This window comes from Pongo abelii, chromosome 2, assembly GCF_028885655.2.
Source record: "Pongo abelii isolate AG06213 chromosome 2, NHGRI_mPonAbe1-v2.0_pri, whole genome shotgun sequence".
Classification (NCBI taxonomy): domain Eukaryota; kingdom Metazoa; phylum Chordata; class Mammalia; order Primates; family Hominidae; genus Pongo; species Pongo abelii.
The window spans coordinates 166,132,829-166,160,769 of record NC_085928.1 but is presented as its reverse complement, the minus strand read 5'-3'; the positions used below and the strand labels follow the sequence as shown (position 1 = coordinate 166,160,769).

Below are 27,941 nucleotides of genomic sequence, written 5' to 3'. Positions count from 1 at the left end.
TATCTTTTGGTGATTATTAGGGTAATTACTTCTTGCGTATTCATTCAAAAAACATGTTTATCATTTAAATGACTGCCTTGCTTGGAGTATAAAGGATATTTAGACATTTAGATGAGATCATTTTAATATCTTACATCACCATAGTGCAATTATCAAAACCAGGAAATTAACATGGGTACAGTACTAATACAATCGGCCTTTTTGGAATTTCGTTGTCTATTTTTCCTCTTCCAGGATCTTAAGCAGCATCCAACATTGCATTTAATTGTATGCTTTCTTAATCTACTCCAATACGTGACAGTTCCTCAGTCTTTCCCTGTCGTTCATGATGTAGACACTTTTAAAAGTACTCATCAAGTATTCTGTAGAATGTCCCTTGATTTGGGTCTAAATCATCTTAAGGTTATAAAATTCTATATTGCAGGTTGGTCTCCCTATGGTTTGAATATATTATTATAGCTATCAAGAAGAGAATATGTAAATGCAATTATAATATTAATATTTATTATGCCACAGTTAACATTTCCTCACTTTTTCGTTCAACAAGTATTTATTGAGTCTACCATGTGCCAGGTATTGTACTTAGTTTATCAGGATGCAACAGTGAGCAAAACTGGTAATTATTTCTCCCATCGTGAAACAGATATATGGGTAAAGAAAAAGGAATAACAAAAATAAGTTAAACATATAGTGTTTATTTATAAATGTTAATTTTACAAATAAATAAAATGTAAAATAAAATACATAGTGTTGACTGATGAATGTTAGAGAATCAATTTTATAAAGCAGGTATACAGTATATGAAACATCTAGGGATCAGTATTGAAATTTTAGATAGGGTGGCCAGATAAGATTCACTAAGAAAGGAGCTTTCAAGAAAAGACTTAAAGAAAGTGAAGGGGCTCACCAGGCGCTTATCTGGAGGGAGAGTGTTCCAGTTGCAGGGAGCAGTGAGGTAGGGGCTTGCTCAACATGAGCAAGGACAAGGAGGAAGCCAGTGTAGCCAGAGAAGAGAAGGTGAGGTTCATGGGGGCCAGATCATGTCACGTCAATCATAGGAAGGACCTAGGAAAGGCTAATGAAGAATTTTGAATACAGAAGTGACACAATCTGACTTTCTTTTTAAAAGGAACACTCTGCTATTGTGCTAAGGATAGACTGCAGAGGCGAGGCTGAAACATGGGGGACCAGTTAGGAGGCTGTTCCCATAATCCAGTTGAGACATGACAGTGGTTTGGTCCAAGGTGGTGGTAGTGAGGATGGCAAGGAGTGGTTGAATTTTGGATAAATTTTGAAGGGGAGGCAATAGTATTTACTGGTGTAAAAGGATGTGCAGGGTGTGAGAGAAGGTGAAACCTCTAGGAGAACACCAAGGTCAGAGTATGGGGAGAATGGAGAGCCAATTCAATACATTTCAATATAGATTGAATAATTTTAAGTTTGGTAAACAGAGCACATGTGAACTGCAGCTTAATATACTCAAGACTGACCAAATGTAGTCATAATTGAGAGAATTTCATCTGTTTTGAGGTGTTAATCTGTTACATCACTAAAGAATTTAAGATAAGAGATTCAAACCCTAGGTCACATTGAAATTAAGCAATACACCAGGCAAAATTAACATGTTCAATGTCTCAGTTGTATAGTATAACTCCCAAAGAGGAGTGGAACTGGAGTTGGGAGCATCCCTCTAAATTGCATATCTAGCAAGAAATAGGTGTAAGCCCAAAACTAGAGTTGATGTGGAGGAGGGAGCCCTAAGCTGTTGGCCACCCCCTGAGATCCTTAAGCTCCAGGTCATTGCCCTGGTGAGCACGTTCTCCTCTGAGCTATGGGCTGAGCCTTCCACTGAAAATCTAAACCTTCCTCATGCCTTTATGTCCAAATTCCACTTATTTTTCAGGACCCAGAACTCCAGCTTCAGAGTCCAGTGCTGCTAAGCCATAGCTTCTTAGCACTTCCCCTGGTGAGTTAAAGTATGTCTTGCTACATCATTAGAATTTTTTAGGTTCTCTTGCATTAACTCTGTGACTCTGAGAAACCTCCAACCTCTTGATTTCTTATTTCCTTATGCACAAAATTAGAAACATTGAGCTTCCTTCATCTCTATTATTTCATGATTCTATGGTTTTTCTTTGAAAGGAGAAGAAGTCATTCCACTTACTCTTCTCCTACCATTTTGAACTAACTGCTTTTACCATATTGACCACGCTATATTGTAACCACATAATTTATTTTTGCCTCTGACTTCCTCATTAGACTGCAGCTGTCCTGAGATCAGGGACTAAGTTTAAGTTTAATTTAAATTTTAAATTTTAGCCATTGCACTGGAGCCTGGCACAGGGTAGGTGAGTAATAATTGCTTGTTCAATCAGTAAGCATTCTCACCCTTACTAAGAAAGTGTCTCTAACCAGAGAACATTTGTGGAACGTTGGTTGTTTTCCTCACTATCTTGAACAAGAGGTTTTTAACCACAACTGCACATTTGAATATCCTGGGGGGATATAAATGGTATTGCTGACCTGATTCCTCACCAGACCCCAATTAAATCAGAATTTCTGGAAATGGAATCCTGGCATCAGTATTTTTAAAAGATCCTCAGATAACTCTAATTGCAGTCAGGGTTGAGAACCACAGTTTAGATTCTTCTCATACTGGTAGCATCTCATCCTTTTCCTTTGTGTTTTGTTTTTGTTTTTGTTTCAGAGATAGAGTCTTGCTCTGTCACCCAGGCCTGAGTGCGGTGGCAAGATCTCGGCTCACGGCAACCTCCGCCTCCCAGGTTCAAGCAATTCTCCTGCTTTAGCCTCCTGAGTAGCTGGGATTACAGGCGTGTGCCACCATGCCCGGCCAATTTTTGTATTTTTATTAGAGATGAGGTTTCACCATGTTGGCCATGTTGGTGTTGAACTACTGACCTTGTGATCCGCCCACCTCAGCCTCCCAAAGTGGTGGTATTACAGGCGTGAGCCACAGCACCCAGCCCATCCTTTTCTTTACACCCTGACTTGCCTTTCTTCTTCTTTTACTCAGTTGCTGCCATCTCTATTTTCCAGAGGTTAAATGACATGCCCAAAGTTTAAATAACTAGTAAGTGGTGGATTAAAAGCTGGGATTTAAATGCAGCAGACATGCTCCTGCACCCCGGCAATCACGGGGTGGTGTAGAGAGGGCACTGTTATTTCAATAAGAGAGGTAAGTTACATAGTTACCTTAACCTTCTTTACTTCATGCAGAATCAAAACAAAACAAACAGAACCAAATTCTTAGAAATCTGGCCTGAGGGGAAGGCCCATGATGGGGCTGGGATGTAAAGACAGGTGATGGAGGTGAAGAATTGGCTTCTTGCCCTTGGCATTCTCTACCAATTGAAGGGCATGCAATGAAGATACCCTCTTGCTGATGAGGCCTAGAATGAAAGGCTAAGTAAGCAGAGGGACATCAGGAGGCCTGGGCTGGAGTTCTGACTCCACCACTCACTAGCAAGATGGGATGGTAATGGTAATAATCATAACTAGTTCACAGGATTTTTAGGAGAATGCAGTGAAATTTCCTAAGTGCTTACCAGCCTCCATCATAGCTCAAGCATTAATTCCCAATCTCAGATCAATAGGTCTTACTCTTCAGGGTGCATTAGAATCCCCCAGGACCCCCACACAGATTCTTATTCTGCAGATATGAGCTGCAACTGGGGCATCTGTATGTTTATCAAGCATCCCATGTGATTTGGAGGCAAAACAATGCTCTGAGCAACCCTACTGTGGCCACTAAGATAAACTACATGAAGACCTGTGTCTGGGTGCTTGGACGTGTTCTTTTTCAAATGACGCAGACAAAGCATTCTTCCTTGTTCTGGCTCGCATCTGTCAGTATTTTCCACAGAGCCTGGCCCTTATTTTTGGATCCAAGCTGCAGCCTGGTCTTTCATTTTTGGCTTCTAGCCTGTTGCTAATGAGCATCTGGCCAGAGTTGACAAATGTGATAGCAACTTAGCCTTTTCTTTTTTACTTTCATTACCTTTTCTTACAAGAACCAGTAATGCCACCCAGGTCCTCAAGGGGGTTGAGGGGTGGGATGCTTTCACACCTGCCCTTTACAAAAGAGCTTGAAATAGCAATAAAAGTAGGTAAGGAAGTGGTAAAGGCCAGGAGAAATAAAGGTGGGCCTCCTCAGGCAGGTGAAGTGTAAGCAGCATCTCTATTTACAAGTAAAGAATAGTGTGTGTGTGTGTGTGTGTGTAAGGACTAAATATTACTTAGAACGCTTTCCACTATTTAAAGTTTCTGTGTCAGCACTTAATAAAATAGGAAACTATGGCCAAATGAGAAAGACATCCTCAGCCTCCACCATGTAGATCAATTGTGCTTTTCTAGCTCCTTCGGTGCTAGGTGCTTTACATACATCAGCTCTAATCCCTATCACAACTACAGGGTCTGAATGATTCCATCTATTTTCCTCACCTGAGGAAATGATAAGAAAGTGACAGTGAGTGGTAAGAAGTGACTTGCCACAGCTGCTTAGCGGACACTCCACAGCCCCATGCTGATTCCTGGTGATGATGCTCCTTTACCTCCCCCGAGCCCCTATGCTCTACTCCAGCCAAATGGTATGGCCCAGCGTTTGCTCTAAATGCTTGTAACAACATCCTGCTTTACAATCTGCCCATGTTCTTCCCTCTGCTGAATGCCTTCCCCACTAACCTTCCTTCCTTATGATAAGCTTCGTGTTCCCGTTGTTTAGTGGAACAACACACACTGGGGCCTGCTGAGGGGGCGGCTGTGAGACGGAGAGTATCAGGATAAATAGCTAATGCATGTGGTGCTTAATACCTAAGTGATGAGTTGATAGATGCAGCAAACCACCATGGCTCACATTTACATATGTAACAAACCTGCACATCCTGCACATGTATCCCGGCACTAAAAATGAAATTTTTTAAAAAAGCTTTGCACCTATATCTGCCCCCAAACTGGCTGTCTAGATGAAGAACTCCATATGTTTGCCTTCACTCTCCTGGGCCACCTCCCTGCTCTCAGATTTTCTCAGTCCCACCTGAGATCAGGATTTATCTCAGGTTTTTTGTCATCTGAGGAGCAGTGTCTCCAACCTCATGCACAGAGCCATCCTCAACTTTTAGCCCTCAAACCCTTTTAAGAACTCTGGATCAGGGCAGAGAGCTGGGCAACAATGAGATGTGATTGTTGTTGAAGGGATCCTAGGGCAGGCTGTCTGCAGCTGGAAGGGCAGAGGCAGAGGGGAGCCCAGTCTTTCATTAGGAAAGGCTGGGATGGGGATGGCTGGCTGAGCCTCCCAGAAAAACCTGTGGGGAGTTGGAGGCTGACCTTCTAATGCCTGTGCATAGCTTGAGGTTTTGAGGGTTAAACATCTGGGATTGATTAAAGTTCCTCATGATGCTTATAGAGATGTACAGGTATTTGATATTTTCTTTCTTTCTTAGATTTAAGGTTTATGTATTTCAGTGCCAAGGAATACTGTTAGCTCCATTTTGTTTTAAGATTTGTTTCAGGGCAAATCTGTCTGGAACCATTTTGTTCTGTTTCTCCATTAATCTGATTGGTACAGTTTAAAGACAAGGGAGTGACATTGGAAATAGGATGAACGGTGGGGATGTGAAGTTTAGAAGAGGCAGTTTTGTGTTATAAAGCAGACTGCAAGGATTGACATTGCTCTCTAGAGGCTGTGTGGGCAAAACAGGAATGAAATTTCAGTGCACTAAATCTACCCCTAGAAACAATGACCTACTCTCCATACTTGGATCTTAGAATTCATGATATGTAGTAACTTAAATTATTGGCTTAATCTCCTTAAATTTCCTGATGTAGGCATGACACTCCCAAACTGATTAAGTTAGCACCTTGAGCCTGATAGGGAAATTTAAAATAAAATAAAGCCAAAAAGTCTTTAGATAAATTTTTTCTTCTCTGCATGTTTTAGTTTTTTGGCCCACATTATTGAAATAAATATTATTACTTTTATAATCAGAGGCAAAATTTATTTTAAAAATATTCTTGTTACTAGAAAATCCATTCATGAACAAGAGTTTCCACAAGTCACAGCCCTTCCTACATTTTGAAGATGAAAAGGAGGCAGTGTTTACATTTTCTTAATATTTTGTCCTAAATGTCTTGGTCAAAATTCCTCATATTTTCTCCTGCTGACACTTAAATGTTTAAAATTATTTCCTACAATAAAGTTTCCAGGGCCTTTAAAACAATCTGTATTGTTATGCCTTAGTAATTTTGCTTTTTGAAGAACTCCTGTAGTAAATATATCCAGTAGTTAATGTAGATAAAATAACCCAGTGTTAGAATAAAATTAGACACCTTCCATGTGACACTAGGACTAAATGGCAATTTCTGATTTTTAAAACAAATTTAAATATTTTCAATATCTTCTTCTAAAATAGGAACTATTATTAAGATTGAAAATTCTTTTTTTTTCCCGTGAATTATTTGCATAGTGTCTGGAATGTAGTATGTGTTCAAATATACATTTTTATTTCTTTTTTATTTATCTTTTGGTTTTCCACAGTAAGTTACTATGAAAAGAAGTCTGGAAAAATGCTACTGTCAAGAAGTTTGAAAGTCAATGTGACCTCCTTTATGCTTTCTTTTGTCTGTGAAAAGCTAATGTCAAATCTTTATCTTTGTGCAGGGATATATTTTTTGATGGTTCAGTGAATTGTTCTCTCCCAAACAGTAATAATTTTGAGTAACTCTGGTTCTATCTGTACATAAAAAACACAGTGTGTGCTTATAGAGCTGTCAGAATCTGTGAGGAAATAAATTTTAATTCCATGGCAAGGCAAATAAACTCTCTTAGTGAAAACAAGATAATACGTTGTAAAAAAGAATGAAAAATATATTGCAACAGTCCTTTCAAATTATTCCTCTTGAGGTATGTATGAACTTCATGATATTTAGAGTATTAAATATCATTAATAAAAACTCAAAGAGGAATATAAAATGATTCATGTACTTTTTGACTAAGAAGTTTTTAAAATATAGAAAAATTAAAACTGAGGGAATATATAAGGGATAATTTAACAAAAACCCAAAGATTTAAAAAGTTCCCAACCATATTACACTCAAATTTACCCAGTTTTCATGTTTACCTGTAGATTTACAGATTTACATATAAGGATTAGCTTATTTCATCTGTGTCTGATAGATACCAACTGTTAATGATTTTGGCTTAAAAAAATCTGTAATGTCCTTTTACTAAAGAAAATTTATAGCTGTATCAAGTGGACAGGATATTTTTGCATCACCCATAGGACTACGCACAGATTCTCTTTTTATGCACTGACTCTTAGTCTATTTCTAAGTCTATTTCTTCCCTTTGCAGTAATTATATGCAATTTAACATGTTAAAGAAGAAAACGGAGCAATAGTAAATCATAAAACAATGTTGGTACATCTTCAATCTTGGGAGATTGCACTTAGTCCAAATTCTACAGAGTCATTCTCCTTTGGGAATGATAGACTATAAATTAATTATGGTTCAGGAGAAGCAAAGAACAGCTCCTGGCAGCCTGGCCTGAGGACAAGTTTCCATTGTAAGAATGCTGGTATTCCCAGCCAGGTTTTGGCATATAGGTGATGATGTTATAACCATAGTCCCAATTGTACAGGAATGAAGTGACATTTCCTAACAAGCTGTATGAAAAGTTATCCAGAAATTTAGGTAACTAGAGACATCAAAGAATATAAATGTTGTATTTTTATCTCAACAGTATTTTGGATTGTTCTCAAATACACAAGGCAAGCCTTCTTGAGACAGTTTCAAGATTGACAACATCTCAGGATGAATTCTGTATCCCCAGAGACTATACAAAACCTGGCATAGAGGATGTGCTTATGAAATATTATATGAATGATTGAATTCAAGAACCAGCAGAGGAGAAGTGATGAGCAGAGAAGTAACGTCCAATGTATTCATGTATTGCCTGCAGTTGCTTTTTTCTTAATTAATTCATTGCTTGGAAATAAGTTAATCTAAATGAATCCATTCCTGGCCTTTATGTAAGTTTGTGGTCTGGGTACTTACCAGCCACCACACCTGAATACACAATGGGAGAACATTTTGGAGGGTGGCTGGGAGGTCAGCATCGATCCAGGGAGTTATGATGGTAGAATAAAGCTTGCATTTGCCATCTTAAAGCACTGATGGCATCTGTTTCTCCTCCTGCTGGCACCAGGGGCCCTGGCTGTGGGAAACGAGGGAAATGTTCCCAGAAGGCACTTCTGGAGAGCAAAAATCTCGTCTGGTGATGCTCCATTTTTCATTATTTTGTGACTGGCCTGAACCTCAGGACTGCTTACGATAAGAGAATAGAACTTTCTGTTAACTTGGAAAGAGTATACATCTGTGGTGAAGACTGTGCCATCAAAAGGCCTGTGTGCACACTGCGTGATAGTGTCAAAGTCAGATGGAGATTTTAAGGTCCGCTTGGCAAGGACAGGGCTGTCTGTCTTGTTCATCGCTGTCTCTCCAATATCAAAACAGAGTCCAGCTTTGCAGATTAACTATCTCCCAGGCTAAGTAACACATTCTGAAATTATTTGTTTTATTTTCCAACAATTCTGAAAGATAAGTTTTTCATCTTCCTTCCAATACGCCTGAGATTGATTATGCCCATGGATAATTAGTTCATTCTGAGACTTGTTCATCTCTAAAGTGGATAATGATACCTACTCACAGTATTGTGAGAACCAAAAAAAAAAAAAAAAAAATCACAATGATGCAAATTAACACTCTTTTTTTGAGAATTTACGTTGTTCCAAGCACAGTGCTATACCCCTTATAGACATTATCTTGTTTAAAACCCATGACCAATCTGTGATTTGAGTTTATTTGCTGGTAAGTGATTGAGCCAGGATGAGTCCAGGTAGTCTGATGACATAGTCTATCCTGGTTTTGTTTTTGTTTTTGTTTTTGTTTTAGATGGAGTCTTGCTCTGTCACCCAGGCTGGAGTGCAATGGCACAACCTCGGCTCACTGCAACCTCCACCTCCCGGGTTCAAGCGATTTTCCTGCCTCAGCCTCCTGAGTAGCTGGAACTATAGGCGCACGCCACCACGCCCAGCTAATTTTTGCACTTCTAGTAGAAACGGGGTTTCACCATGTTGGTCAGGCTGGTCTTGAATACCTGACCTCGTGATCTGCCTGCCTCGTCCTCCCAAAGTGCTGGGATTACAGGTGTGAGCCACTATGCCCGGTCAGCCTACACTGTCAATGATTTCAATAGTATATGTCAGTGTCTAGAATAGTATTAGACAAATAGTACTAGTACAAGCATACAACAGGTGCTCACTAAATGCTACTTTCCTTATTATCTCCAAAGAGATAATATATGAAGTAGCAGAAGTTCCAAAAGAACATAAATGACTTTTTCAGAACTCACAGTGAAAGCCACAGTCGACATTGGAAAGTATCAATTCTAACCACATACCCATCTTAACAAAGCTTAGAAAAATGTATTATTTATTATGGATTATTCTGAAGTGACACATGGAGAATGATGAATAGACTAAAACATTCAAACATTATTCAAAATTCTTAATTTTAACTGGGGACGAAATCTAAGTGAAAAACAAATACCTCACCTGCCCCTTGCTTCTTGCATTGGTCACCAAAAGTGGCATCTGCCCTGCTCTCTGGCTGTGCTTGCTGCAGCTGCCTGGGAAGAAAAATGTTCCCAGGTACTCAAAGCCTCCAGTGGACTCAGTCATTGGATGAGCAAGTAACTTAGGTGGGGAGCCAGGCCACCTTTCAGCTGCACAGGAAGCCAGAATTTGGAGCTCCTTATCCAGGCCAGTGATCTTCAACTGTGGCCCAATTAAGAGGACCACCTAGGAAGCTGATGTAGTGCTCCAAAGCAATAGATTCTGGTTTGATTGGTCTGAGGTAAGGCCCAGGCACAGGTATGTTTTAAAAGCTCCCCCTGTGACTGTAATGGCAGCCGAGATGACAACTTGTCTAAGCAGTGGGTTGGGATGTTGTAGGAATGACCTCTATGAGGTCCCAATACAGTGAGAAGCCTTGGAGTGACAGGAAGAGAGACAATAAATACTGGTCCTAGAAGATGAAGAACAATTTGGAAGGTTGAAGGTGGCCTTGACCCCAAAATGGAGATTGTAATACCTTGCAGGGTCTTTCGCCCTGACCAAATAAAGAATTACAGACTATTCCTTCAAGATTCTCTTTGGTGCTTTGCCCTTCATTTTATTAGTACTATTAACCTTCTGCAAAAATCCCAGTGGCAGCAAATGACTGTAGCAAAAGAAGCTTAGCAGAACTTTTTAAAAATGTGAAATAGAAAAATAATATCAGCAGTCTCATTTTCTGGGACAAGATTACAAGGGCCACCAATCCTGCTAGAGTAAGGTGCAAGTGGGACACATCACTTTGATGGGGTCAGAGTGGAATTTCTGCCACTGGTGCCATGCAGAATGATTAATTTATTATGGAGATCTAAAAGCTTAACTGAATGCTACCCTGAGATGGGGTACTAGATCATTATATTGTTCCTACATATTTTATTAACTGTAGATGACTCTTGATTTTCCACTGACATGTTATGCCTGTGACACCCAGATTCAAATAGAAATAGAAAGTGCATTCCAAAGACAAACAAAAATACAATTAGATTTTCGATTTCACAGTTCCCTTCTCTTAGCAGAGGTAATTGAAAATCCACTGTTTTCATGTGGTTCCAATGGGTCAATTGGAAGAGCAACACAGCAGCCACTAATCCCCCTGAATAAAAGACCAATCCTTCTTAAATTTACACTGGTTATAGAAATTACATGCATTTAGGTCACGTGGATATCACAAACTTTCAAGTATAAACTTCAATTTTAAAAAAATATATGCAAGACAGACATTGATGTAAAACCCAAAACTATAAAAACCCTAGAAGAAAATCTAAGCAACACCATTCACGACATGGCACAGGCAAAGATTTCATGACAAAAACATCAAAAGCAATTGCAACAAAAACAAAAATTGACAAATGGAAATAAACTAGAGAGCTGCACAGCAAAAGAAACTATCATCAGAGTGAACAGACAACCTACAGAATGTGAGAAAATTTTTGCAATCTATCCATTTGACAAAGGTCTAATATCCAGAGTCTACAAGCAATTTAAACAAATTTACAAGAAGAAACAATAAACAACCCCATTAAAAAGTGGGCAAAGGACATGAACAGACACTTTTCAAAAGAAGACATTTATGCAGCCTACAAACCTATGACAAAAAGCTCAGCATCACTGATCATTAGAGAAATGCAAATCAAAGCACAATGAGATACCATTTCATGCCAGTTAGAATGGCCATTATTAAAAAGTCAAGAAACAACAGATGCTGTTGAGGCTGCAGAGAAATCAGAACACTTTTACACTGTTGGTGGGAATGCAAATTAGTTCAACCATTGAGGAAGACAGTGTGGCAATTCCTCAAAGACCTAGATCCAGAAATACCATTTGACCCAGCAACCCCATTACTGGGTATATACCCAAAGGAATATAAATTATTTTATCATAAACATACATGCACATATATGTTCATTGCAGCAGTATTCACAATAGCAAAGACATAGAGTCAACCCAAATGCCCATCAATGATAGACTGGATAAAGAAAATCTGGTATATATATACCATGGAATACTATGCAGCCATAAAAAGGAATGAGATGTCCTTTGCAGGCACGTGGATGGAGCTGGAAGCCATCATCCTCGGCAAACTAATTCATGAACAGAAAACCAAACACCACGTGTTCTCACTCATAAGTAGGTGTTGAACAATGAGAATACATGGATACAGGGAGGGTAACAACACACACTGGGGCCTGTTGGGGCTGGGCAGGGGTAGGGAGAGCATCAGGAAAAATAGCTAATGCATGCTGGGTTTAATACTTAGATTATGAGTTGATAGGTGCAGCAAACCATCAGGACACGCATGTACCTGTGTAACAAACTTGCACATCCTCACCTGTACCCTGGAACTAAAATAAAATAAAAAGACAGACATTGACTTTTAGATGGAGCAGAAGAAAATGCTGATGGGGTGGAAATACTACAAGATAGCAAAGCTGCAATGAAAAATAGAACTGAACATGCACACAACAGAACTTGGGTGAAGTTATATGCCTTATTTAATTCCAAATATATCTATATATATGTAAGATCTGGTCATTAATCTCCATGTGCTAGAATCTCACTCTTGCAGATTTTGTACATTCTCCCCACATACTCTGACTTCAAACTCTTTCCCTTCTCTTCTATCTAATGTCTGTCTTTAATTCCTTCCTTATTGAGGAGGGTCAGGGTGGCTAGATGATGTGGTTCACCACTTAGAAGGTTCTCTTGCTTTATTCTCAAGTCCATTGATTCACTGTCCTTTCATTGCACCTGCCTGACAAAAACCCACATCCTTATAAATCTGACTGTCTGGCTGCTTATCACCTATAACCGAGGTGCTGAGCTGTGCTGGGGAAAATAACAAACTATAGAGACTGACACAGTGTAAATTATTTGTCTCTAGTCCCTCATAGACCCCCAACAGTCCTCTGTTTTCTAGTCAGTTTTCTCCAATGTGTGCATTTCAAACCTGCCCCACTTTTCTCAACCTCAGGTCCTACCTCCTCTTCCTTTAACCTCAGCAGGTAACAGTGCCTTCTGCTTCACAAAGAAAATAAAAGAAGACAAACTATAACCCTCTCTACTTCTTGTTATATCTACTATCTGACCCATAGCAGACACAATTGGTGCCCTGCCCATTTTCCCTGGGGCTTCCAGGTGCTTGACGACTCTCTCTGGTATGGAAACACCCCATCTCCCTCACTCTCAGGTAGCTGTGCATTCCACACTGGCTCCAGAGCCCCAGGGGAATTCCAGCTTCAGTTACCCACACTAGCACTGACTCGATTATATGCCCTTTATCACCTTCCGTTTCCAATCTCACATCTCAAAAAATCATCGAACTACCTGCCTTCAAATCCTTGTTTCAGAGCCTGCTTCAAAGAGAACATAAATTAAAACAGTACCGTCTTCTCCTCCTTTCTTCTTGCCACTGTGGAAGGGTGTCCTTTCTATTCAATGCTTATTTTTCCACTTATCCTATGGATCCCATCTCCTTCCTCTTTCTCAGGGACTCCACTCCACCAGTTGTCACCTCTCACTACTATGTCTTTTCTTTGCCTTGAATTCTAGTTTGTTTATTTCATATTAATTTTACATCTCAATTTTGATTTCCTTTTCTTCTTTGATTTGTCTATTTGCCCATTTATTTATTTTCTATTTATCTTTGACCTTTTCCTTACAGAAAATATCTAGGAACTAGCATTTTTTTCCCACCCAATCTCAGAGACTTTGTAGTTCACTATGTTAACACCTATATTAGAGATCATTTTCTGATATGTTACTTTACGCTTTTAAATGTATTTCCTTTTGTATTTTCTCTACCTGCTTTTGCCAATTTGGTCAAGCCTCATTTACCTTACTGCCCTGATATACCTTCTGTATGGGCTATCTGTATATGCTCACAGTATGATGAGCTTGGCTTACAGTGAGTAGGCAATTGATGTATTGCTACATTTAATCTTCTGTAAAAGTGAGAATACTCAAGTCATTGAGCCTGTCTCCCCGTCTCTATTCTCAACCCTCACCACCTTGCCATCTGCACTATGACCAGGATGAGCTGACTAAAATGTATCTGGCCAAGTAACTCCTGGAGTTAAATGTTTCCATGATTCCCAATCACACAACAGGTAAACACCAAGCTTTGTGACATGGCTTCAGTGCTTTTCATAATCTTTCTGAGGTCATCTTTTATCATTTTTCTCTCCCACATGGCTCCTTCTCCAGGCCATGCTAATTGAGGCTTCCAAGCTTCTCCTCTTCCTGAACTGTATGTATTAATTCACTTAGAAAATATTTATTAAACCCCCAATGTTCCCCCAGAGCCATGCCAGATGGTAGTGTCAAAATGGCAAATGATAGTAATGGTCTCTTTTTCCTAGAACTCTCAATCCAGTGGTAAGGCAGGCAAATACGAAAATAAATACAACCACAGGGCAACATATTGATAAGAGGGATCGCGATGGGAACTTGTAGGAAGCCTCTAGCCCAGACTTGAATGTTCAGGAAAGCAACAATCAAGCCAAAACCCAAGTGAGGAGTAAATAGAAAATTTAACAAGCTATGCCTGTGGCTTTCTTTCACTTGTCAAGCTGACAGATTGCTATTCATCCTTCAACATCAGGTGGCTTCCAGCAGCACTTTCCCCTACTCCCCCAAAAGAGATGGTCACTTCCTCACCTGGGCCATTTCTATGTCTTATACCTCTATCTCTCTGCCTCTCTACTTCTATCACATTCTTGTTTAATTGTTCTTTTCCTTGTGTTCTCCTTGACCTGGCTCCTTCCCAATCTATCCTTTACTACTATTCCTCCAGGAGGCCTTCCATGACCTCCCTTAACCCTAGCTTAGGCAGCCCTTGTACGTGTTTCCATGATGCTTTATATTTCCTTCAGAGTACTGACTGTGTGGTGCTGCATTCATTCATTCGTCATTCCATAAATGAGTGTATATTGAGAACCTTTTTCTCTGTTCTTCATGTGTTCTGAACTGACAATCCAGCAGGAAATAAGTCAGGCTAAAAAATTAATCACCATCAAACACAAGTAAAAAATGCAGGGTGTCCTTTAGGGGCACATAGCCCAAGGATCTGATTCATCCTGAGAACCATGTCTCCTCCACCCCCTAGACAGGCTCTGTGAGGGCAGGCACCTGTGTGTCGTTTCTCCCTGTTTCCCCAGCACAGCGTCTACTGCATCTTTGTGAAATCCATGAACACATGAAAAAATGACAGAAAAAGTGCCTGGCCGTGCTTTACAGGGATGACCGAGTCAGTCGCAGTGTCTAAGAGTTCACAAACTGAAACATAGGCAACATCTGAGGCAGCAAATCCATCAGCAGGGCCAGGACAGCCAACCAGTCCTCCCTGGAAGGCACTGAAAAGGAGGGGGGCTGCTGTGCTCCTCTCTTTTGTCCTGAGAATGGTGGGGGTAGGTAACGAAGTCAGACAGAAGGTCACCTGTAGCAACATGTCTCAGGACCAGTCCTGTGTCCTCTATTCTTCAGAGAGCAGTTACAGACATTGCTGCCAAAAGAAACAGCTCAGCAAGGGCCAAAGGAAAGGCTATTGTCAAGCATAAGGTGGAGATATGGGAAGGGAGGCAAAGTAAGAGACTATGAAAAAAATGAAACTAATTCCAGCCACAGAACCAAATCAGGTCCTGTTTCCTTCTTTTCAGCTAAAGAAATCCCCATGGTTAGACTGTCAGCTCCAATTTAGCTATTGCTCATTACCTCATCACCCGTCTCCTATAATTATGTGTTGGTAGCCTCTTTTTCCTCTAATTGTAATTAGTTGTCAGATATGAAATGAGTATTGATGGTATTTTCTGCTTCTCTCTCATGGAGGTCCTTCTTTGCATATTTTCATCATCCAGGTGTTAAGACGAAGCTTTTATTTGTAAATGAGCCTTAGGTCTCACTAATCCTTTGAGATTATTAAAAACATAGAAAGGAGAGAATACATTAAAAAGTCAAAGCTGTATATTTACCCTGCAATGGAAAATTTTGTCAGTTAGGCAAATTGAATTGACTCACAAAACTCTGAGCATACCTCATGCCATAGAAAAAGCTGGGAGAATTTCAATTTTCAACTATCGCTACCAGTGACATAGAAGGGGCTCAGATAAGCTAAAATAAGTGGGGGAAGGCATCCCAGATCCAGGAATATATTTTCTTCTTAACTGTTCATGGTGGTCATCTGCTTATTACCTCAGCCACTATTTCCCCTCTTTAGGTAAGAGTTCTTTAATTTTCTTTTGAGAATGAATCACTTCCCTACTCCCAGAATGCAGTTTGGGTGGATTTAAAGTACCCTTCCCCAGTGTCAGGGTGGGTCTGGAGAGACTGAAGTCTTTGATGATTGGCTCAGGGATGGATACATAAACCAACCAGAGCCAATGGGATGTGAGGCATGAAGCCTCTGCAGCCCTCTTGCCAATTTCAGGACAGCTTGAGAATAGAACCAACCTGCAGCTCACAGAATTCATAGTTTGATCCCCAGATAAACCCATATGGGTCCACTGTCCAGGTGAGCCTAGAAATTCTTCCATGTGGGCCTAGAAATTTGTGTTTTCGCTAGAGCTGATGTTTTGACTTGCTTTGAGCTGGGTTTTCTGTTGGCTTACTGTGAAAGGTTTCTGATTCATTCATACTCAATAGCCCTGAAAAGAACTGAGATTTTATTCTTCTTCATCCATCTGAGGCCCTTAAGGTATTCCTATGAATGTCTGCACAGTCATCCTCAGTGCGTTGGCCCCTGGAGGGTCATTCAGCCATGGACGCTGTACTTTCAGAGATGACTGCCTGTAGCCCTGTGCTCTCCTCATCTGGGCATACCAGAGGCAAGCACAGGCACAGCCTCACCCCACTGGCAGACAGGACTCAAATGATTTCTCCATTTTTTGCCTCACTGTTAGATAAGCTTAATTGCATTATTGATTGAAATTATAAAACTTTCATTTGGGTTCTTATGCTGCACAGAGTTTAGAAAAATAATCTTTATATAAATGTAGAATGCACAGGCAAACCCGAGGTAAACAATATGAATAGACTTGTACATACACAAGATGTGCCTTAGTCAGGCTGCTGCTTAGAGTACAGGAACTATGGGGACCTCGTGAAGCCTTTAGGGCAGTGTGCAAAGGAGGGAAAGGCAGGCATTAGGAGCTTCATTGATGGTGTCTACACAAAAACCAAAATGCCTGCACTCAATTGCATCATTACTTTGAAATCTCTCATGGGGAAAGCACACCTGATCGTGGGCCAAGAGACACGGATTCTGGTCCCCATTCTGTCTGTGGAGCTTTCATAAGTCATTGTCTACCCTAACTCTGGAGATGGATGCCAGGAGTCATTCAGGTTCTGACATTTTCTAGTTCAAAAGTAAAGACATTTTCACCAAGCTGCCAACCCAGAGTCATGCCAAACCTGATCATGACATCACCTGACTATTGCCTGAATGTGAGAGATGCAAGGGGCCCTACACATTTGGTGCAGCCATTCTCATTTCAAGGAGAGAGCGGAAGTTCGGGACATGAAGAGATGTGGGTGACAGCAGTGGCTGTGTGTGCTTGGAGGCTGGAAGTAGATGGGCCATAAGGGACGAGGCTGCTAGTGGAGGGGGGAGGGATAGAAAATGGGGGAGTCTGCTGTCTCTAACATTGGCCTTGAACAAGACATATCGCCTCTTCCTGACCCTGTTTTCTCATAATGGAGCTGGTGGCTGCAAGGACTAATTCTCCATCTCATGGCTGTGATGATGTTTAGTGAGATCGTCTTTATAAATGATTAATTTCAGCAAATTGCCCACATCTGGGCCATTACTAATGGTTTTGAAGCCATTTGTTTCATTTTTGAATCACAGGTTCGCAAATGAGAGCTACTTATCCCTTTGTGGCTGCATGGAGAGAGATGAGGTGTGTGCGTGCATGTATGCACATGGGTTGTTTGCATGCCCAGACTGTTGAATAAACCCCTCTGTGTACAGACCCTTCTATTTTCTCTCCTCGAGTTCTCCCCTAAGCCTCAACTCTGATAGCATGTGAAATATTAGGTTGCCGCACTCCTACCTAAGCTATATCGTCACTCCTAATAGACTCCTGGGAGCAGAGGCAAAGCCATGTGGCCAGCAGTCCCTGCTGATTCAGAGGGCAACCACTTGTCAGCAATTATTTCTTTCTTTCTTTTGTTCTTTTCTTTCTCTCTTCCTCTCTTTCTTTCTTTCTTTTTCTTTCTTTTTGTCAGCAATTCTTAAGAAGGATTTTATCCATAAAAATAGGAAACTAGGAAGAAATATTTTTAGACGATTTTGGAAAAATACAAAGGTCTGCTCATTTTTAATGTGTATGCATCATGACATTTATTCAAGTTAGACTTTCCAGAAAGAGTGACATGCCTAAAACACTCTCATATGTTTAATATTCATACACCATTTAAATTCTATGGGTATTCTGGAGTTAAGATAGTTCACTCTGTTTGTGTTATGCAGAAAAATTGGTAAACTCTTTCAGGGAAAGCTTGCATTTTAAAACCACCTCTCAAGTGTCCTAGGAGGCACTTCATAAATATTTATTATTGCTGCTCTTATGTTGTTATAATAGGTGAGCTAGCTAGTTTATATCGGCCTAAGCAACAAGAATGGGAATCATGAAGGGTGTCATAAAAATAATACCATCCATGTTAAATATTTAATATCGTGTTCTCCTAGTGTCAAAATATTTAGTGCAGTGAGAGCATCACTAAGGCAGAGGGAGATGAGCCAGGACTACATTCTGCACATATGAATGCATTAAAAAGAAGCCCACACAGTTCATTCTTAAGATTCACTGCTTTTGCTCTAGAAAGTTCTCTTGGTTAGGGAGGGGCATAAGGCAAGACTGGCACCCAGATGGCAGGAGTCGAATGGCAGGGAAGCCAGCTCACCCCACCTGCCCTGAGGCCAGCCCTAAGCAGGGCAGATTCTCCTCTTTGGAGCCTTTCCAGTCCAGTTGGAAATGCCTCAGGCCAGCTCCCAGGCCTAGATCTGGGGGCAGCTGCTACCACGTAGATAAGAATCATGGCTGCTGGCACTGGGTACACTAGATATCAGTTCACACATTTTTCTATCTTAATCCATCCAGATAAGACAATGTATTCCAACCCTGATACTGCCTCAGAACCGTCAGAGCAGCATTTGAAAAACACATGCATGTGGAGCTCCTTATTCAAAAGGTCTAGGTTGAGACAAGATTATCTGAATTTTAAATCAAACAGGTAACTCCGATGAGCAGCCAGAGTTGAGAAGAAACACCTTTTGAGAGACTCATATAAGTCCTCCAAGGTATTAAGAAGTATTTTACTTTATGACTTTATTTCTTCAAGGACGAAGCATGAAGCAGCTGCCTAAAAGGACACAGAACATTTCCTTGGAATCAGTTTGCATTCCCCAAGAATTAGAGCCTTGAGGATGTGTGAAACAGGGACCCAAAGGCATGGGGGTGTTCTTTCTCTCCTTCACTGCTTAGGTCCAGATCAAACCCTATCTGACAGGGCTGCATAAATTGTCCTCTTGACCTGTGAACAGCCCAGGAAAGCTCCATTTGGATGACGATATTTTACATTAGGTTCAATATGTGCTCAGCTGAAAAATGAGCAAGGGACCACATTCCTCCTCCCTTGGGTTTTCCGTATCTTTCTACCTATATCACTTACAAATACTTGACTCTGTTTGGTTGGCCACATACACTTGCATGATGTTTTGAAAAAAAAATCAACAAAATCACTCCTCAGGGTTCTCCAGAGAAACAGAACCAATAGGGTGTGTGTGTGTGTGTGTGTGTATACATATAGAGAGACAGAGAGAGATATATTATAAGGAATTGGCTCATGTGATTATGGAGGCCAAGAAATCCCAAGATCTGCAGTTGGCAAGTTAGAGACTCAAAGGAGTTAATGGTATAGCTCTACTCCGAAAGCTGGTAGCCTTCAAGATCCAAGAAGGCTGATGTTTCAGTCTGAGTCTGAAGGCAAGAAAAGATCAATGTCCCAGCTTGAAATGGTCAGGCAGGAATTTCCTCTTATTCACAGGAGGGCAAGTATTTTTGTTTTATTCAGGCCTTCAACTGATTGGGAAAGGGCTACCCACATTAGGGAGGGCAATCGGCTTTACTCAGTCTGTAAGTTCAAATGTTAATCTCATTCCAAAACACCCTTGTAGGTGCACCCAAAATAAAATTTGACTAAATATCTGCACATTCCATGGCTCAGTCAAGTTGACACATCAAATTAACCATGATGTGCCTTTTTTCTTGCAGACATCTTGCCTGCTGGGAAGCATGCCCATTCCAGAGTGAATGTTGGAAGGTAAAGTCAGCCCCTTTCAAGCACACACAGGTGAGCTGGACATTGTGGTGTGTTACCTCCCATGGAATGAATCAGACCAGTCTACTGCTCCTAATATGAGACTTTTGGAGCAAGTCAGTGTGGGCAGATGCTCCTTTCTAACTATAGAAGCAAGAGCCCTGATGAAACAGCTCTGGGTCTAAACCCAGCCTAGACCCCACGTCACCTGTGTATGTGGTAGGTTCCCCGGTCTCCAACCCTCTTTTAGGACAATCTCTGATGCTGGGCCTCTCTCTATCTCCCCTCCCTACCCCACACTTCTGTCTCTTCATTGATATGCCACTGGAGGAAGTCAAAGAACTGGACTGGGCCTCAGCAATTCATGATTTCTGACTTCAGCTGGATCCTTGCTATTATTCAGTGGACCTTTTGTCATTTCTTAGCAATTGATAATCTCTCCAGTCATTCACTCAAAAATATTTTTGAATACCTGCTACTAGCCAGATACTGTGATCTGCTAAAGGTGCAATAGGAGTGTAGAAAAATAGTCAGTCCCTGCTCTCAGGGAGCATACAGTCAGGCAGACACCATGAGCCAGATGTCCTAAACCTGTCCAAACACCTCAGTCCTCTGTGTTTCCAGGTGATCTCAATGACAATCATAGGGTCATCACTGTGAGAAGTTCCTGGGTCTGTATTTCCAGCCTAGAGATCTCCACAGAGTTCCCCTTGTTCTCTAGATATCTGAAGCTGGGAGGTCACAGCTCTTTGGTCACCACTCCCCAACAGTGCTGTCTGCCCTCACAGCTCCCTCGTGTGTCTCCTGTCTCTGAGATTTCAGCTCATCTACCCCCATGCCCAATCCAGGAGTCTGGGCATCCTCCTGCACTCAGGAAGACCTCCTATTCTGTATCCAGAGATCACCAGTCCTATTCATTCTTTCCCCTAATCACCTCCTTCCTCTACATCTTTCATACCACTGCCTCATCATCAACTCCTAATTAATTTCCCTGCCTCCAGCCTCAACCCTGTTCCCTCCATTATAGCCTTCATGTTGCTTCTAATACCTTTGATCAAGTTTTATTCCCGACCCAAGGTTTTCAATGGCTTATCACAAGCTTGAGCAAGGTTTTGATAACTGTTTTTGGCATAGATGAATTTTTTTCCAAAATGTAATATGAAGCACTAAAAAGAAATGAACTATCAAGCTATGAAAAGACATGGAAGAAACTTCAATGTATATTACTAAGTGAAAGAAGCCAATGTGAATAGGCTACATACTATATGATTCAACTATATGGCATTCTGGAAAAGGCAAAACTATGCAGACAGTAAAAAGATAGTGATTTCCAGGAGTTAGAGGAGAGGGAGGGATGAATAGGCAAGACAGAGGATTTTTTAGAGCAGTGAAACTATTCTGTATGATACTATAATGGTAGATACAAGTCATTATACATTTGTCAAAACCCATAGAGTGTACACCACCAATAGTAACCCTAATGTAAACTATGGGCTTTGGTTGATAATATTGTGGCACTGTAGGTTTATCAGAGGTAACAAATGTGCCACTCTGGTGAAGGATGCTGATAATGAGGGAGGTTATGCATGCGTAGGGATAGGGGTGTATGGGAACTCCTTGTGCTTTTTGCTCAGTTTTGTTGTGGACTTAAAACTGCATTAAAACATAGTCTTTTTTTTAAAATAATAATAATAATATGAGGAAAAAGTGGGCTGCTTTGATGGAAGCTGTGGCAGGTGGAAGGAAGAGAGTGGAGAGAGATGGAGCCTTTGCTCCTCCTTGTCCCCGAAGTGTTTGTTGAGACCTGGGGACCTTTGGATTTGAAGGAATTCCAGAGACATAGAGGACAAGAGCTAAATGGCTTAGCAAGGCAAACAAGGGTTCTTATAATCAGACCTAGCTTTCTTTCCAGGGTCATTTCTTGCTGTTCCCCAATATCCTGTACTCATAATACTCTATACATGTGATCCGTTTCCCCAATTACCTCCCTTCGGTGGAATCTCCCTCTGGAGTCGCCGTTGTTTGCATTGCTTCCTGTCTTAAACCTCTTGCCCTCCCTCTCCACTTGACTTCTCTCTTCAAGTGTCAAGCCAAGTGGCAACCCCTGCTCCCCCATCAAGCTATCCCAAATTCCCCAGGAGACCTTCTTCACGCTTCACTTGCCCTGTACTCTCCATTACGGCATCTGTCAGATATATTATCAGTTTGTTTTTTTGCAAGCCTAACTCCCACTGCACTATGATAAATTTGAGGGCAGGCTCCATGCTCTTGTCCTTGTATCTCCTGTAACCAATGTCTGGCTTCATAAATGTTTGCTTAAGGTGAATAAATGAAGGAGTGAATTAATGTAAATTCTACCATTTTTCTCTCGTAAGACAGTTCCACCTCCTATCAGATCGGGGTGAGTTTGGTCACTCTGAGTTTATTTCTTTCCCATGAGTTTTTTGACTTCAAGTCTTGACAATAATGGGCAGTATATTTACAGAACAGGCCAGCCACAGCAACCCACAGGTAGGACTGGCCACATAATATTATTTTTTCCCATTTCTCTCCTTGGCAGAGCTGTGTTCTTTCGGATGTACCATCAGTTCACTCTCAAGTTACTTCACCTTTCTACTCCCATTTACACATTTGCTCTTAGTTCACCAAAAGGAAAGTTGGCAGGGCAAGGAATTTCCGGCTGCCCCTTCTCTGGTAGAGAAGAAAGTCAGAATTGTTAGCTTTAACTATCACTTTTAGAGTATTTCAAGAAAAGAATCTGTAGGTTTCTGATTTCCTGGCAGTTTTACTACTTAATTACTAAGGCCTCAGTTGAACATGGGTCTTGACTGAGCTGACATTCTAAGCCCACAGCAGTAAACCCAGCTCCATTTGGATTTGACAGCTGGGGTCTGCAGAGCCTGACAAATTATCTAAGGCTGGTGCATTATTTCTTTCTATGAATTTCTTGTCTCCTCTGGCTTATAGAGGCAGTTCAGAAAAGTTCTCAAAGAGTGCTTATTCAAGTTGTCAAGCTTTGTTACCTGTTTTGAATGAAGCAAGTCAGCCCTACGAACTTCCTTGTTTCCTCTTATTTTTCATGCAGTGTCTTATTACAAGTGCTCAGGCTCTTGAAAAAACTTGAAGCTCAAATCAGAACTTGCTGCTCCTGAATCAAGCCTGTTTCAAAGTTCACTAAAATGCCTGCAGCTCATACACAGTCTGCAGTTTTAAAGAAAACAAAAATCAACAAAAACTGGAGACTGGCCTCTGGAGACTGGGATTGCATGGCACCTGAATTTGTTATTGTCTTAAGAGCTTTCAGCTGAGTTTTCTGTGTACTTAATGACTAAACTATTTTCCACCGTAGATACAAGCTTGTAAATAGTTGGCCAATGCTTTTTCACTACATATATTTCTTACTTTACATTAATAGGTAGTTCCTTTCAATAATGAATACTGAATAGTTATTTACTGTAAAGATATTCTTAAAAAAAAACTAAGGTCAGAGTGTCCTTGGTAATGAATCTCCAGGGTCTTTCAAATATGAGTAAATAGTAACAATATCAGAGCCATAAATTAAGCAAATGTCAAATTACCTTAGACTTATGGTGAACAAATACTGCCTTCACCTCCCAAGTCAGATTATTAGGAAGAATCAGAAAAACTCAGACATTGATGGTTTTCAGTGTCTTTGAAATACCCCCTCACACATGCCAGCTCTGAGTCTCACACATCATCAGGACCCTCATGTTGTAGTTGCTGACCCACCCTGGTCACTCCCTCTCATTCTTTGAAAATTTTAGCTCACTTCTCATTGCCACTTTCCAATGTTAGTTTTGCTGTACTTTTTAGTGAGTTCAGTGACCCCAAAGATGATCTTCCCTGCACCTTCACCTCCAAGTTTCTTAACCTTCTCTCTTTCACTGATCTTGTCTTCGATACAACCTCCACCATTCTCTCCCAATGGACACACCATAGACTATGTCACTAACAATAACTGAACCCCTCTATAACCCCAATTTCAAATGTTTCCCTTTTCAATCACTTTCTATCCTTCCAACCAATATCTCTAATGTTTTTGCTTCAACAATTCTTTGGTCCCTCTGGGATATATACTTTATTGATCCTATCCAGTTTTCACAGTCCCTCAGCTCCCTCATTTTAGCTCCTGGCTCATTTTCCTGACTCTAGTCCTCATTTTCCTTTCTACTCAGTTTAAATGCCAACTCCACCATTAAAATAACTGCCCAACACAAGCCCTCAGCATCTTTGCCCTCTTTTTATCATCTTATTTAAAAAAACAAAACCACCTGAACTTGCACAGCTGAACATGTCCAGAAGAAAAACACATAACTATGGACATGGTCTCACTTCAAATTTAATCATACTGATCTTAAGCTGATCCTTAATGCTGTCTTGTCACTGTGTGGCCTAGCCCTGGTCAATTCACTTTTCTTCTCTCCTGCATGTCTTCTCTCCAAACTTCTAACACTTCCTTCTCATCCTCACTAACAGCTGATGACTTTGCTTCTGATTCCCACTGAGAATATAAAAGCAATAGAAGAGAACTTTGACAAAATACCTCCCCCTCCACCACCCCGTCAATCACCCTACTAGCCTCAAAGCCCATGTACTCTGCCTTCTTTCATGTACTCTCTCCTTGTGTGCTTCTCATGTCCTCAACAAATCATTCCAGATATTCTTCTCTCTCCTTCTTCTGCATCATTTTTTCCTCTCAAAAGGACTTCCCCATAAGTGTATAAATATGTGGTCATTTCTTCCACGTGCAAAAGTAACCTCTCTGATCCCACTTGTCTGCTCAGTGCCACTCCATTTCTCTGCTTTTCTTTATAGCAATCATCATCCAAAAGAGTAGCCTTCAGCTTGTCTCTTTCCATTCTCCCAGGTGACCATTCCAATTATGCTTTAAACTTTACCATTCCACCCAAACAGACCTTGTAAAAGTCACTGAGGACCTCCATGTTGCTGAACCCGATGGTCAAGTCTTGGACCCCATCTTGCTTGATGCATGAGCACCACTTGACGGGATTGGTCACCCCATCCTCCATGAAATGCTCACCTGGATTCCAGGACTCCATTTCTTTCTGATTTTTCTCCTGCTGACCTGGTTGCTTTATTTTCAGCTTTCTTTGGCTCCTCCTCACTTTCTCGATTTCTTAATGTTGGATTCCCTAGGTCTTAGACCATGTGCCTCTGTTTTCTATTCTGTCTATACGCACACCCTTAGTGCTCTCATCCAGGATCCGGGCTTAAACAGCATCTACTTGCTGATGATTCCCAAGTTAATACATCTAACTCTCCTTTGTAAATTGGAGCCATACGTCTATTTGCATACTTGACAATTTTTATTGTAGGCCTAATTGATATCTCAAACTTAGTATGTCCCAAATCAATCTCCTAATCTCCCTAAATTTCTCTCTCATTTTTCTACCTCATTTACTCGTGCTTCACCCTTTCTGCTGCTCAGGCAAAAAATCCTTAGAGTCATCTTTGACTTTTCTCTTTTCTGTCATCTTCCACATAGAACCCAACAGAAAATCTTTCAGGTTTTACCTTGAAAACATAGCCACAATCTGACCACTCCTCACTACTTCCTCAGTTACCATCCTGGTCTAGACTTAGGTCACAGGACAGCTCTGATTTGTGTTGAATGGCCGGAATGTCAAGGCTGCCTTTTCCTGGGCCTAAGGGATGTCTGGAGGCCTCAAGCCTCCCCAAGTCTCACAGTCAGATTCCATGACTTCAGATTCATCTTTATGCTGTTAGAATTGCCATCTCTATTTAATCCTTTCCAAATATTGACTGGGAGGAATAACAATTTTTATTTATTAATGCACATTAATGTACATGTGTTTGTGTGTATCTCACCTTGCCCCCCCCAAATATTTAAGGCAGATTATAAAAGTATATAAAATGCATAATAATAATATAGAAAAGTAAGGAAATTAGGCAAAGGGAAAACAAGGATAGATAGAAAAAATTCAGGTGAATTGAGGGAGTGGTGAACTGAACCTATAAAATGCATGCCATGCAGTCCTTCATGCTTGCTAAATGGGAGTGACACATGAGTCCCTTTCTCTGAGGTGTGCTTTAGCATCAGGTTGCCTTATGCTCGACGGGCCCCTATAAGGAATCATGAACACGGTGGCTCCATGGGAGAGGGTCATGATGGGAAGAGAAAGGCTCAAAGGAGAAGTGGGGCAATACTGGCCAGGAAGCCTCCTCCTCATCTGAGACCAGGTCCTGGCCTGGACCACAGTCACTCCCTGGTGCCCTCCCCAGTCTCCCACCTTCCAGCCCACCCCCATGCCACACCCTCAGTACTTACCAAGACCCAAGCAAGAAACTCTGAGTCCTGATTTTCCAAGATTCCTATAATAAAAACAAAGCAACACTTGGTCATCATTTCCTCAGGTGAAACTGTACATGCATAAGTGGACATTGTATCTCCATTTTGGCATGATTCTTGATGAGTCCTGATAGAGGCAGAGCCACAGATGCCGGCATATTGTCAAGAAAAGTCTCCCTTGCATGACCACTCAGGCACCAGGAAGCTCAAAATCTGTTCGGGCGCAGCACAGAAAATGTCCCTCACAGAACACAGCTTCTCAGTCTCATATTGTCTTCTTTATTAACTTGTTTACCCATTTACTGGCTTTCTCTCTCCTTCTAGAATGTGAGTTTCTTGAGGGTAAACTTCTTTAACTTATTCACCAACCATTCATTCATTATTTGTCAACTGACCACTTCTCACTACTTCCTCAGTTACCATCCTGGTCTAGACTTAGGTCACAGAATAGTTCTGATTTGTGTTGAATGGCCTGACACACAGTAGAGCCTTAATAAATATTTTTGACTTATTGACTAACAAACTGACTTCTAAAACAGAATATTAGTTCTAATGGATGTGAATTATTAAAATAACAAATATAAAACTATCTTTTAGGTTATTTTAACTATATCCTATATTTATTATAATACATATATATTTAACTATATTATATATATATGTGTGTGTGTGTGTGTATGTATATATATATATATATTTAATTCAAGATTACATAAAATTACCACGGGAACATCAGATAGTTCTTTATTCCCAAAAGTTTAAGGAAAAGAAATATATTTTTGCTTTCTAAATAAGGATAGAACTAGGAGCTCTAGTATGCATTTGCCTATAAGTCTTTGTGGAAATCCAGACTCAACCCATTTTTGTCTTCGGACTAGCAGCTGTTAGAGAAAAAAACAAATTCTCAGAGACAGGGTGCCTCATAGCATTAGTGTAAGGGTCCAGAATGAGCAGGCGAAGCTGAAATAACTGTAACATTGTAGAAAAGTGCACCCTTATCCTCTGATAAGAGGCTCTCATAAAAATACAGTTTCCCTTCTTGCTCCCACACCAAAGGAAACAACACAAATAAAACTTCCAAATCAGTGGCACAGCTGAACTATCCCAAGTTCTCCCTTGATTTGTCATCAGTTTTGGTTTCTTTAGACTTAGCAATTAGTACTCCCAGTTTTGCATCACATGTTTTTCCTCTGCTTATTAATGTTGTCTATAAAATGCCACCTAAGCAACACACTCAATTGCACAACATAATAAAAAATGCATAAAAATGCAAAGAGTTGAAAGACCCGGGCTTTTGACCTGTTGTCACAACTAGTTGGGTGACCTTGTAGGAACTGCTCCCTTTTCTTTCTGGGGTTCAGTTTCTTCATTCGGAAGATGTAGTGTTGATGTCTATGCCATTTGCGTAGCATCACTGTTTGTAGGGCCAGAGCGTGAGAATGTGTGCTAAAGTGTTACACTGTAAACAAATGCAAGACCTAGTGATTTCTGGTGCTTTCTGACTACTACCCTCCAACAGACATTGTGCTAAATTTTCCCACACGAATTGGACATGTCCAACTGGAAGAAAACTGTTGCATAAAGA

At 40.7% G+C, this 27,941-nt stretch overlaps 1 protein-coding gene across 1 annotated transcript in view; it reads right to left on the bottom strand.

Annotated features, from left to right (window-relative positions):
- Positions 1-26,379, bottom strand: part of KCNAB1 (potassium voltage-gated channel subfamily A regulatory beta subunit 1) — a 119,647-nt gene extending 93,268 nt beyond the window's left edge. Inside the window, exon 1 of the mRNA XM_002814211.5 lies at positions 26,336-26,379. The gene's annotated coding sequence lies outside the window, so the exon portion shown is untranslated. The remainder of the gene's footprint in view (positions 1-26,335) is intronic.
- Positions 26,380-27,941: the final 1,562 nt, after the last annotated feature.